The 13007-nt window shown below is 33.5% G+C and overlaps 1 protein-coding gene across 1 annotated transcript in view; it reads left to right on the top strand.

The window, feature by feature from the left end:
• The first annotated feature begins 6504 nt into the window (after positions 1–6504).
• Positions 6505–13007, top strand: part of LOC111051178 — a 234224-nt gene continuing 227721 nt past the window's right edge. Inside the window, exon 1 of the mRNA XM_039419967.1 lies at positions 6505–6725. The gene's annotated coding sequence lies outside the window, so the exon portion shown is untranslated. The remainder of the gene's footprint in view (positions 6726–13007) is intronic.

Consider the following 13007-nt stretch of genomic DNA (forward strand, 5'->3'; position numbering starts at 1 on the left):
AATTGCCATATGTTAGGTCATCTGAAATCTGAAAAAATCTGGTGTGGTGCACTCACAACTTTCCTTGCCTTTATGAAAATTTATCAACTGACATTAGTGTTCCCGCGCATCTCAAGTCTACTTTTCTAAGGTCTGAGCCAGCTGGTGACAGGAAAATAACGCTAGATATACACGAGATCTTCTATCTCTTCATAGTGAATGATCTAATAGAATCAACCGTTGCCAACAGTTTGCAATAATAATTGATTAATCTTATTTTCTCGAATTTCGAGCTTATTTTCAATTTTAGGTGAAAATGTTACTGAACAAATTGTAGAGATTTAATTGTAGAGATTTTTATGCTCAATCTTTTCCACTCGAATTTTTTTGTTTAAATTGTATCTGAAGCCTGATAATTGGGAATCTAAAATGAAACTTTGCATAGATGGTGCAGTGCTCCTGAAATTTTTACAGATATGAGACTTGTGGCAGTTGCTAGAGCTTATCAATGACTTTTCTATGTATGAATTTGATCAAAATCGTTGGAGCCGTTTTCGAGAAAATCGCGAAAAACACGGTTTTTGAAAACATTTTCGCCATTTTAGCCGCCATCTTGAATTGCATTTGATCGAAATTGTTCGTGTCGGATCCTTATAGTGTAAGGACCTTAAGTTCCAAATTTCAAGTCATTCCGTTTATCGGGAGATGAGATATCATCACTCATACACATGCACATACACTCATACACACACACACACACACACACACACACACACACACAACACACACACACACACACATACACACACACACACACACACACAACACACACACACACACACACACACACACATACAGACCAATACCGAAAAACCACTTTTTTGGACTCAGGGGACCTTGAAACTATAGAAATTTGGAAATTTGGGTACCTTAATTTTTTTCGGAGAGCAATACTTTCCTTACCTATGGTAATAGGACAAGGAAAGTAATGAAACGTATAGAAAACATGAAATTAGGGTACCTTAAATTTTTTTCGAAAGCAATACTTCCTTACCTATGGTAATAGGGCAAGGAAAGTAATAAATCGTCTACGCATGCGTATCCAAATTTCAAAAATGTATTTTGGCCAAAGACCTTAAAGATGCAGATCTCTTTAAGGTCTTTGATTTTGGCAAGAGTCATTCATTTTTTTTTGTATGGGAAAATGGTGTAAGAACACTACTACCGTACCGCACTCACTGTAATTATAATGAAAGTATGGTATTGCTATCACTAGTCTAGGATGCTCTGTTTGTACTCTTGTTATATGAGGATTCACTTGTTTTTTTAAGATGTTATAGTTGCTATTTACTAGATCAGCTAGATTCTTGAATGAAAGTTTCATCAATTTAAAATACAGACTCAGGCTTATTAGCCAAAATAATTAATTCAAAATCTTCCAATCAACAATATTCATGGTTTTCCAATTTTACCAAACATTTCAGTCGTTTCTTCTATACTACATAGGCCTGCTTCTATCAACTCTCATCTGAAAACAATATTACTTTTCATGCACAAATTGAAATACAAAAGAGATTGCAGAATTCTGCTATTATCAACTTGATAACAAAGCATTTCTACAAATTGAAATATGCAGTAATTTTTGATTTTTCTTGTAATAATCATATAGATTCCTTTAACAGTAATAATGCCAATATAATATTATAATTAACATTTTCAGGCTTCCAAGTGTTTTTCGGCTTTCCAATAACATTACTAAATTCAAATTTTCTTTCACTTGTCAATTATTCTCAAGGAGTATTCTAAAAAAAGGAATGTGAAAAAGTACACTACATATACGCATAACGTTTTGGACTTGATAACTATTAAAATTTGAAAAAGGAATATATAGGATAAGCTAATCTTAATTTTCCTTTTTCAAATATGATAGGCCTAAATTAATATATTATTATAGATCATTGCAGTGATTGTTAAATAAATGAATAAAATATATAATCTCTCCTCAATCAATTATGGAAGAGAAAAAGTCAATGTTGAAATTCAGAATAGTTGAAATTCAGAATAAAAACACAAAGAAATTATCAAGTATTACAATATTATTTATAAAATAGAATTATAGTACCATTTGAAATTAATAAAATAATAAATAAAGAATACAAATTATAACTTTATTTTACTAGTTCCAGTAGTGTTCACATCATCGTCAGGTTATAAAAATTAATTTCAAAGAATAGTCATGAAATTCATACATTTTAAGAAGATTACAATATTAATTTTATCATAAATAACTTTAATTTATCATAAACTTGTAATATTTTACAATATCTTCGTGTTTCTATTATGAATTAGTATCTCCAGGCAGGTCTGGAGTGTTTGCACTCAGCCAGATTTCAAGATTAAGTACTGGGAGCTCTATCTTAATTAACATGTACAGTGTATAATGTCCTCATAATGTCGCATATTGCGGTACGGTATGCAATATTGGTACGGGAAGGCTCCAGTCTTAAAAATTTAAATAGAATTTTTAGAATGCAAAAGAGAGCTGTAAGAGCTATAAAAGGTCTTTTTCAAATTCAAATCAAATCAAATTTATTTCCATTCAAAAACAGTTAACAAACATAAATATAAATCACATTTTATGGAAAGATTAGCATCCGCAAAGAAAGAATCTGGGCGCGGATGCGAGTTGTGCTATTTCATAAAACTAAAAGAAATTATGATTATAATTCTATTCTAAGAACAAAAACAAAAAAATACAATATTACTAAAAATTACTTATAATTGACATATTACTAAACATGAATAACAAAAGAGACCTATTGAAAAATTTCTCCCGATACAGCAATTTTTATTAATATTATTTATGTTTTATTTTGTGTGATTAATTCTGTTTTGATTATTACTATTAGTTTTTATGTTTTATTATTACCATTTAGTTAGATTTATTACTATTTCGATTTGTTATTTTTTCATTACTATTTGAATTATTATGGTTTTTTGTATGATTATTTCTGTTTTGGGGTAAACATTAAGCCATTAGAGTCCTGCAGAGAGTATTTTAAAGATCTATGACTACTAACTGTGCCTGCACTGTACATTTTCGAAGTGATTATGTATATAAGAGATAAAGAATTTATAAGAAACTGTGACATACATAATTATGACACAAGAAATAAGAGTAGATTTTCTGTACAATACCACAGGACAGCTCAGTATGAGGAAAAGCCTTCTTATATGGGTATCAAATTTATGAGTAAACTGCCGTCAGCTTTGAGAGAAAATAGAATAAGGATATTTTCAAAAAGCTATTGAAACGATATTTAGCAAACGGGGTTTACTACAGTATTCAAGAATTTATGGATGGAGAATGAGGCTTTTGGGAGGGTTGAATTGCAATGTACATTGTGGAGTATGATAATATACCTATACATATATTTATTTTTATTCTTTTATTTCTTGAAAAATAGTCCTTCCTGACGATTTCCTATACTCTTTCAAGAGTCTCCAGGAAGAAAATTTAATCATAATCAATCAATCATAATCCACATCCCACAAATCAGTGTGTCAGGACATGAAATTTTTAACGCGGGTTTCTAACTCTTTTTATTTATTTATTTTATTCATTTATTGTATAAAACACTATAATCATGATACATACAATTATGACATTGGAGGAAAAACTAGGCTGAGCCTGTACTATTTATCTCCAAAAATTTTGATAAAATTATATTAAATTAGTCACTTCTTATTTGTATTTATGAATTATTTGGAATGCCTCAGGTTTTACAGCGTTGAGAACACTCGTCAATGGAGGCTGTCAACCACATCTTCCAGCTACGGCTTTCTTCAATTTTGTTTAACGGCTTCCATTATTTGTTCTCTGAGGTAATTTAGCTGCCATCCGTCAAGTGCTCTGACCTTTCGTTTTTAGAGATGACGCCATAACCAACAAAACTAACAAAATTGGATTCTTGAACACTTCTAAATCCCATTTTAAGAGATTTCCTAGTTTGCTGATTTCTTCACTTATCCCGTTAACCTGTTGTTTTGGATAATAGGCTTTACTATTCCAAGACTCTCCACATCAGGTTGATAAAAAGATTGGAATGGATTTCATTAATAGCCTACTATTTTTATGAGCTAGTTTATGGATGTGCTCGATTTCTTCAATTTCTTTATCTTCATAATGTTTTTGATGATGATTTATGAAGTACACCTATATAAGGAGGTATGACTTATGAACATATAGAATATAGAAGAAAATTGTAATTGAAAATAAATTAATTTCTATTAATTGTTATATAATTATTGTTTATAGAAATATACCCGCCTACATAAAGCAAATAGAACCCCTTAGCCTTAACATATACAAACGATTTTTAAATATGTGGTTATTTGAAACCGGCAGGGATGTCGCTGATCAGCTCATCTACTCCTCTTACCGATGTTGATACTATGTATATATTTATCTTGAATTCATCATCATATATATATATCATCAATATATTGCTCATAATTTATCATTGTTCAAGTTCTAAATTGTATCTTGTGTGCCATGTTAAAGCTTTATACCATAATAGTTTATATTGTACTACTTCAATTCAAAACATATATACTTTCTCCACTAAATTTAATCAACTTTTATTTTTCAAGTTATATTGTAAATATTTATAATTTTCTTCTTAGTACCAATTTGTTTTTCATTAGAACTCTTTCCCCACACACAGACTTGTCTATGTGGGGAAAATTCACAAGTATTTATATTATTTATACATGTGAACTGTATTTTTGTAATGATTTCTGTGAATAAACTCAATTTGAATTTGAATTTGAATTTGTTCATGAAGCTCTCTACTCATGAAGTCTTCCCCTGAGAAGTTCTCCAACATAAAGGGAGTAAGTATGTTTCAAAAGTACCATGAGTCAGTAAGTAACAAAAAGTAAGTATATGTTTCATTCCAAAAACGAAAAAGTACCTAAGCAATGAAAGTAAAGTGGGTGACACACAGTGTCAGTGTGACACTGGATATGACATCATACGTATCGAAACATGTTTGTGTTTCTCTTCAAGTGCGTACAGACTTGTGCGCCCCGAACACGCGCATTTCACTTTTCATCAGATGATGCTATTCCCATTAAACTGTATTTGTACAGAAATAGTAAGATACAAATGTAATAAGATATAATAAGAGATAATAAGAGTAACATCAGCTGATGAAAAGCGAAATGCGCGTGTTCGTGGCGCATAAGTCTGTACACACCTCAACATAAATTCCCTGATATTTGACAGTATTTTTGTGTTATCATTATAGAGTAAGGCTGGCCACATACCGATTAGTCAAGACAAAACTAGTCACGTTTAGTCACAATATTTCACATTGCTGCTTATGACGCAACACACACTGATTATAGTCATTGCAATTAGACATGACTCCATAAGCAACTATGTGAAGTATTGTGACTAAACGTGACTAGTCTTGTCTTGACTAATCGGTGTCTGACCAGCCTAAGTAAGAAGAGGCATAGAGTAAAGATACCTTGATCATTTGTCTCTGGTGGGAGCAAAGATGATAAAAAGTCCAAGTTTAAATTTATTTCCAATCTTCTCTGGTAGATAAGTAAGGATACGAATAGAAGTCGATAGGTCAGGTCGATATATAGATTTCAGCTTGGTATTGATCTTTTATATCTATATCTATCACTGTATATCAAGTCTGTCTGTATATTGCTGGCTTTATGATTCAGAGGCCCGGGCTCAAATCCCGGCCCGGGCAAGATATTTATCTCGGGCCACTCCCGTGTTTCGAATGGACACGTTAAGCCGTCGGTCCCGGCTGCCTAAAAAGCAGTCGGTTTTAGGTCATGTCAGAGGCCCTGAAATTGATCAGTTGCGACCTGAAAACTCTGACACCAGACCTGAGCCAGCTAGGTCACTCGATATTATTATTACTACTTTAAAATCACACAGATATATATCTATCTACATCAATGACTCCAAATGTTTTAATTATTTGGATCATTTTACATTGAGCCTCCTCTATTAATAGCATAATATAGCATAAATAGTATTATTCTACATTCTACCAGAGAAGTTTTCTCCAGAGTTTTTATAATTCTATATTCTGCTATATTCTGTGATTCTACTCTGTAGCACAGCTGGTAAGAGACATCGACCTTCACCGCCACTTAGGCCTACTCATTCTGTTCGCAAATTTAGAAGCTTCATTCTAAAAAAATGATGGGTGAGTAAAGACGCAATGAAGTCAAAGAGAAACGCGCTTTCCTGAAGACTACTACTTGCGAATCAAGAGTGATCCTGTGGTCCTGCAAGTCCTGCGATCCTGTGAACCACGAAGACGACCGGCCTGTGAATGTGCGCGCGCAGATCTAAAAAGTTCCCCCCTCTCATCAACAAATATCCCCCTGCCCCCTTGCTTATCCTGCCAACCCCCCCGCCGCCAACAGAGCAACTCTCTCAATGTAGGCTGCTGGCATCTATTCACCTGTCAGCTTGAACTCAACGAAAGCCAGATGCCAGTGTGCTTCAGTCCTTCAGTGCTATAGTAGTGTCAGACCTGTTAGTCTCTTGTCTGGCTTCTTCCTAGTTCGTCGTTCGTCGTTCGTGTCGTGCGCGTCTAAGTTGCTCGTCGATCGGCGACCTTTTAACCCGCTCGATCGGCAACAAACAATTTGTAATTTGTGTGCTCCAGACTTTTGGGAATACCTTTTGCTGGAAGAAGCTGTGGGTGAGTGCAATACACGATTTTAAAAGATGTACAGAATAATTTTAGTGGTGTAGTGAGGTGCACGTTGTAATGGCAGTGGAGAAAGATGGGAGAACAGAGTTGTCGATTCTCTGCCTTCTATAGAGGATAACTGAGTGAATCTGCAATACAGTTCAGTTAGTTTTGGTTGTATAGTGAGGTCCACGTTATAATGGCAGTGGAGAAAGATAGGAAAACAGCTCTGCCGATTCTCTGCCTTGCCACTACCTTCCATAGAGGATAGCTGAGTGAATTTGAAATACAGTTCAGTAAGTTTTGGTTTCACAGTGAGGTCCAAGTTATAATGACAATGGAGAAAGATGTGGTCTCATAAAAACTCTCTGAAATCTGAGAGGAATCTTTATGTTTTCATAATGAACAAGTATCATTTCTTGGTACCGTACCATACTACATCTCACCAAATACTGTGTCAGTAGATGCAATTTGTAGGTTTATATAGTGAAGTTAACGTTATATGACAATGAAGAAAGATGTGCTCTCATAAAAACTCTTTGAAATCTAAGAGGAATCTTTCTGCTTTCATAATGAACAAGTATATCACTTTTTACTCCTCACTGTATCAGAAGATGCATTTTCAATGTAGGTTTCTATAATAGTAACGTCCGCGTTATAATGGCATTGAAGAAAGATGTGCTCTCATTAGAACCCTTGAAATCTTTGTGTTTTCATAATGAACAAGTACATCACTACATCTCACCAAACACTGTCAGAAGATGCAATTATAGGTTTCTATAATGAGGTCCACTTTATAATGGCAGTGGAGAAAGATAACAGAATAGCGTTGCTGATTCTCTACCTTGCAACTGCCTTCTACACTGAGGATAGCTCATACCGGTATATCTCATGTGATATTACCTGTTCATTATTGTTAAAAATTAACAATTATACCAAGTATATTCATTTTATCAATGAATGGATAATAATGATGGAGGCTGAATAGTATTTTGTTAATTAATTGTGTTTCTTCATTGTTGAAAAATTATTTAGGAACGTTGTGGAGGTGGAAAGGGATAGCGTTATCTGCTTTGTAGAATGATAGACAAGGATGCTAATCAAACACTGCCATTATAACGTGGACCTCACTGTACTAGTACAGGTGAAAGACGTGGTTAGTGAGTTGAACAGTAGAACAGCATCCACAGAGCAGAGTCGTCTCTCGTCTCTAGCTGTGTTCTGCACTGTGAGGCCGGATGTGCCGTTATTTTGTCTCTCTCTCTCTCTCTTTGCTCACTCACTCTCTCTCGACTCTCGACCTATGGAAATATGCCTTCAAAATAATAACCTCAACAACCCAGAAACAGTGGTCTGCTAATCTATTAGCGTACGCGTTTCACAGGCAAATTCAATCAACAGTGCTTTCCAACTCACAATAAGTTACAACTTGCAAACAGTTTTCCGAATATAACAATGTAATTATTTCACAACTTGCGAATTCAGTAACAGTTTTATAATTTATAAGTTAGATGGGCGTACAACTTATGACCATAGAGAGAACATAGTATATTATCATGCTAACTCTTTATCTATTCTTTTTGTATATTCCCGGTCAAATTCAACATTTTATAACTTTCAAGTAAAAACTCACAGTTCTCCAAATCACAATTCCTTATTCCGAATCATTCCTTATTCCTTATTCACAATTCCTTATTCCAAATCAAACTTCCTTATTCCAAATCACAATTAATCCTCAACTCGATAATTCACCAACAGTTTGCCAGTTCATAAATTAATATAATAAATGGAGATTAGAGTTCATTATAACATATATAACGATAGAGAAAACATGGTATTATAAATAATTATATTCTTACTCTTATACTTTCTCTATTCTTAGGTCCTGAATATAGTACCATAGAGAAACAATATCATAAGTAGATATCCCATGGTATAGGGCGTTTATGTCACAACTGTTACTGTTATCTCAAGCCGATAGTTCATGTAATTCTTTCCCGTGAAGCTGTGTGACACTGGTAGTCTCTCATATTGTGCCGTTCATACACTCTCACCCCAACAAAACAGTAAAATTCGACAATAATCAACAGTAATCGGCTTGAGATAACAGTGACAGTTGCGACATAAATTCCCTATACCATGGGATATCTACTCACGCTGTTGTTTATCTATGATAGTACGAAGTGTTTTTACAGCGTTTTTCCCGAGTCGGGAGGGCAGGAATCTCTCTGATTGGTTGATTAGGTTGGCGGTCGAGAATCAGCTGATTATCAGCCAATCGGAGAGCTTCCTGCCTTGCTGACTTGTCTGAAAATGCTTGAAAAACGCTTTATGTGACTTGGTCCTTATTGTATGATATAACTGATTGACAGGTTCATAACTGAATATCTTCCACAGTAGCTAGTTACTTTATCCGGGGCTAATATATCTGATCCCTGTATCCCTCTATTTCTATGAATATAATTTTATTATACAATTCAAGAGGATAACGTGATAAGATTATGATAACGTCAGCAATATGCAATAAGCTTGATTGAAGTGTCATCCGTCCCATTAACCACGCACAAGCCTGGAGAACATGTGGACATCATCCTCAGCAGAAAAAAATGATTGACTGAGAATTCCAGACACAGATTAGGATAGGATTCTTGATTTTCTTTTTAGAATTCAGATTGTATTTGTAGTTACTTTTATTTTCAAGCTTTTCGCACACAGAAGCGGGACGCGAGATGACGTCAGGAACGGACTATTTTAATCACTGCTTTTAAATTTTCCTCTCCCGTCGACGTCCCGCATCCCGCATTGGTATGCGAAAGGATTTTATACTCGTGCATAAATTTCAACCCCTGTTTCTTTTCTTCATCATGTTTCACCACTCAAAATGAAAATGATAGTTCGATTAGAATAAAAGAGGATTGGATTTTTTCGAGAAGCAAGTTAAATTATAACATATTATAATATATGAATATAAATGATAACAACATTATTATTAACATTCTATATAAACATCAATTATATAAACGATTATTAACATTTTATATAAACAGATTCACTTTGTAAACTGTTTTGTGAGATCACTTTCAACTTTTAGTACTAGCTCTATAAATAATAATTATTTTTGTACTGATTTATGCAACGGCCAGGACTGGTTTCGAAAACTAAACAAACTTGTTCTTGACTTTACGATATTTCTCTACATTCGATTACTGAACTCAATCTTTAATTCTCAACAATCTTCATCATAGCAGACAGGCTAACACACTGATTTTTTTCTAGCACCCACTTTCTAAAAGGCTCCAACTTTCTTTCTCGATTTCATCCTGTATTTTAAAGCTTTGATGTATTTCATTATAAAAATATATTGATTATAACTTTCAATTATGGATTTGCATCAATAATATTTATTCTCAAATAAAATTATCGTTACGAATTACTTTTCACTGGTATGATAACATCAGTTTTGTGGAGTGAAAACTGTGATAATAATGATTCATAGGGGTACAATAATCACAATTTTAGAAATTCTGCTCACGGTCATTCTTTCTACATGACCTAACCACCTGATTTTTTTAAGCTTTTATAAATCGAACTCGCTTGTGAGCGCCATATCTAACAGCCACAATTCTCCCTGGTTGGTTAGACTTGGGCGAAGAAATTAGTGGCAATGTAGCAATTTCGATGAGAGAGTAGTAATAATACTAAATGAGAGAGTGAAATAGTGATACATTCAACTTAAGGAATAATCCATATAATTTGCGTCCCTCCAATCCATTACAATTTGATATTGACTTTACCAGTGTATGTAGACGTCAGTTTGAATATCAGTGTTACTTGTTTATAAATAAAGTCCCAACTGATTTTATTATTAATAGAATTACAAAATCCATAATGAATCTTATACTGGATTGGATTAGGATAAATGTTTATTTCAAATTATCTATATCCATTATGTAGTGTTTCATTCTAATGTTAAAAAATATTATTGTCATGGCTTCCTTGAATTGGTCTTTTTGAGTTCGTCACTTGCTTGTGATTTTGTTACTTTGTCTTATCGTTTGTAAGTATTGAGATGTGACCTGGTTTCCATAATTTTAGTTATTCTAGTGGTTTGAATAAGCTCTTTTTCTTTCTATTGACATGTTTGCTGTACCTAGTTGTTCGAACTCACTGCCGGCGCACAAGTTTACTTTGCCGGTAGTGCCATTTTGTAAGTTAGAATATTTATTTTATCTATCTGTATTATTTTATGGCAAATAAATGAATTTGAATTTGAATAAGTCCTATTGGACGTTGAAATTTACTAGTGGAGAATAGTTAGTTGTTGGCATTAGTGAAGAGTTCAACCAGTAGAGCGTTCTACCAGAGATAAAAAATAAGTATATATGATGGACATCATAATATATCTTCACTCTGTTTCCACTGATGGGAATCAGCGCATGTTAACAATCGAGATGAGAAGAAAATCCAACTATTCAACTCATATACCTTATTGGACGATATGATTACTTTTACCTACACGTCATGCCATGTGCAGTCTGTAGTCTACAGTGGGCTTTGAGCCGACAAGATTGACAGGATAATGATCTACTTAGAAATAGTCTGCCTCTTTCTAAAACTCCCTTGAACCAATGTTGTAGAATTCTAATAATATAATTAGAAATAGTCGGTCTCTTTCTAAAACTCCTTGAACCAATGTTGTAGTGTAGAATTTTAATTGATCTACTTGGAAACAGTCTGTCTCTTTCTAAAATTCCCTTGAACCAAAGGTGTAGTGTAGAATTTTAATTAATCTACTTGGAAACAGTCTGTCTCTTTCAAAAACACTCTTGAACCAATGGTGTAGTGTAGAATTTTGATTTATGTACTTGAAAACAGTCTGTCTCTTTCTAAAACTCCCTTGAACCAATGTTGTAGAATTCTAATAATCTAATAAGAAACAGTCTGTCTCTTTCTAAAACTCCCTTGAACCAATGTTGTAGAATTCTAATAATCTAATAAGAAACAGTCTGTCTCTTTCTAAAACTCCCTTGAACCAATGGTGTCAAATTCTAATAATCTACTTGGGAACAGTCTGTCTCTTTCTAAAACTCCCTTGAAACAATGGTGTCGAATTCTAATTAATCTACCTAGAAAAAGTCTGTTTGTTTCTAAAACTCCTTTGAACAAAATGGTGTAGGATTCTAATTATCTACTTGGAAACTCTGTTTGAAATGTACACCCTTGAACCAGATGTTACTTTTTCACATAATGTTGAAATGCATTACAATTGAAGACATACTGCTAACAGATTCTAGATGCAATTTCACTTTCTAGTAAACAATGGGAATCCAGTTCAGCACTGGACATTGCAACATACTGTATTGTTATCGTATGGTTGTTGGAACTTCATTATTTGTTGGAGAACATTGAACTTAATTATAAATGGTAACACTTGTACCTGTAGTTTTGCTGAATAAGAAATAAATTATTAATAATTCTTATTTTTGAATAAAATTTGTAGTGACAGGAAAAAGTAATTGACTAACCATATAAATGTAGCCAACGGTTAAATCACATAATTCATGCATAATCTTCTCTCCTCTCTTCATATTTTTCATGAATCATTTAATGAGCATATTATAATAAAAGGATACATCACAAACGTCAAAGTGTCGTTTTTTTTCATCATCAATCTATACTCATGTAACCGTACAATTATTAATGTCATTTCATTTATTTTCCAACCACTTGATAATGGCATCATATAGCTGAAACATGTGACTAAATAATTTTAAGAAGGGTAGACATATTTCTGTTTTTATATATATTCAAGAGTAGCACTGAAGAAAGAAGACAACCGTACAACTGTTTGAAGTAGATTACCGTGATAGAAATTTGAAATGAATATAATTTTATTTCATGCTTTCAATGCAGTTTCCGACTTCAACTCGTTGTTTCTTCATTAATAATAATATTTGTATGGCTTTTATTAGTGGGGAGTCCCTGACGGAAGTACCACCTCGCCTGAATATATCATTTGAGCCGTCAATGGACCTTAGGACTGTCATACTTCAGCCGGGACCGACAGTTTATTCATTGTCTTTTCACAAAGAAAATTTTCAATTCAAATCAATTTTTATTCCAATCAACACAATACAATATACATAAAAGAAATCAAAACAAAAAATCACAATCAAAAATAAAGTTTCAATTAAATACAAGAACAGGCTTCATGGCGGGTTGTGCTGAAAAGAAAGAGAGACAACTCTGATAAAGATAAAGATTTATATCGACAACTGTGTGAATAGAAGT

The sequence above is a fragment of the Nilaparvata lugens genome, chromosome 2 (genome assembly GCF_014356525.2).
Source record: "Nilaparvata lugens isolate BPH chromosome 2, ASM1435652v1, whole genome shotgun sequence".
Lineage (NCBI taxonomy): Eukaryota > Metazoa > Arthropoda > Insecta > Hemiptera > Delphacidae > Nilaparvata > Nilaparvata lugens.